This window comes from Echinops telfairi, unplaced genomic scaffold (assembly GCF_000313985.2).
Source record: "Echinops telfairi isolate 266 unplaced genomic scaffold, ASM31398v2 ScPeMD7_5868;HRSCAF=6743_0, whole genome shotgun sequence".
In the NCBI taxonomy this organism is placed as follows: Eukaryota; Metazoa; Chordata; class Mammalia; order Afrosoricida; family Tenrecidae; genus Echinops; species Echinops telfairi.
Window position 1 is genome coordinate 5,345,164 of NW_022109767.1, and position 1,431 is coordinate 5,346,594.

The 1,431-nt window shown below is 41.0% G+C and overlaps 1 non-coding gene across 1 annotated transcript; it reads right to left on the reverse strand.

Annotated features, from left to right (window-relative positions):
- Window positions 1–394: 394 nt before the first annotated feature.
- On the reverse strand, window positions 395–529 carry LOC115871500. The gene has a single exon (XR_004047344.1). It is a non-coding gene; the product is annotated as a small Cajal body-specific RNA 14 (non-coding RNA).
- Between the last annotated feature and the right edge of the window lie 902 nt (window positions 530–1,431).

Below are 1,431 nucleotides of genomic sequence, written 5' to 3' on the forward strand. Positions count from 1 at the left end.
TTTTTGTTTTCTTTATATTGAGTTGTAAATCCATGCACAAGGCTGCAACTTTTAATCTTCATCAGCAAATGCTTCAAGTCTTCTTCAATGTCAGCAAGCAAGGTTGTGTCATCTGCACACTGCAGGTTGTTAATAGCCCTCTTCCAATCCTGATGCCACACTCCTCATATGATACAACTTCTCTGATGATTGGCTCAGCATACAGATTGAAGAAGTATAGTGAGAAGATACAAGTCTGACACACACCTTTTCCTGATTTAAAACCATGTACTTTTTTTGTACTGTTTCCACAACTGCCTATTGATCCATGTACAGATTCCACATGAGCACCATTACGTGTTCGGGAATTCCCTTTGTTCTCAATTCTATCCATAGTTTTTGGGGTTTTTTTTAATCTGCATGGAACCATCGCACAGAAAATCTGATCACTATACAGACCCTGTCGGCAGGATCCACGTGTTTCGATGTGAGTGACTGTCCATGGTTGCCCTGTACAACTGACAAGGCAATTAATACCAGGATCAGTCACTTCTATCCATAGTTGTTCCCGATCCACACAGTTGATTGTGTTTGCCTAGGTAAGGAAACACACAGAAACCTCTTCCTGGCATTCTCAGCATCCAACCAAGATCCATGTGACATCAACAATGATATCCCATGTTTTCCATCCTCTTCTGAATTCAGCCTAATACCTGGCAGCTCTTTGTGGATGTGTTCCTGCAACCGTGGTTGAATGATCTTCACCTCCATTTTAGAGGTGGTACCCATGATGTTGTGCTAGAATTTGAGCATTCTGTTGGGTCACTTTGAAGAATCAGGTGGACCTGACCAAGCCATGGTTATTCAATTGCCAATCATGGACATTGACCAAGGAAGACCCAAGAAGAATCCATGCATTTAATTATGGTGCCTGTGAAGAAGATTGAACGTACCATGGACAGCTGAAAGAACAAACAAATCTGTCTTGAAAGGAGTACAAGAAGAATGCTCCTTAGAAGCAAGGACCGTGGAATTTGTGCTCACATGCTTTGGACATGTTGTCAGGAGAAACTGTGCTCCATCAAAGGGTGTCATGCATGGTGGAGTAGAAAAGCAGTGGAAACATGTGAAGAATGTCAACAAAATGTACTGACACAGTGGCTGCAATAACGGTTCAAATATAGCAGTAATTGTGAGGATGATGTCAGACTTGGTTTTGTAACACATACAATTATTGTACATTTGTCTAGAAGCTCCGCTGAAATCTGTTTGCTTGCGAGGACCCTGCTTGCATAAGAAATACAAGTAACCTAGCCTTCAGCATTACAGAAAACCCAAGCCACTGCTTTACACCAACACACTGATACACAAGTGGTGGATAATACGAGTAGTTATTAAAAATAGAAATGAACTTCCCTCGTCTTATTTATATCAACAATATTATACTCTAAA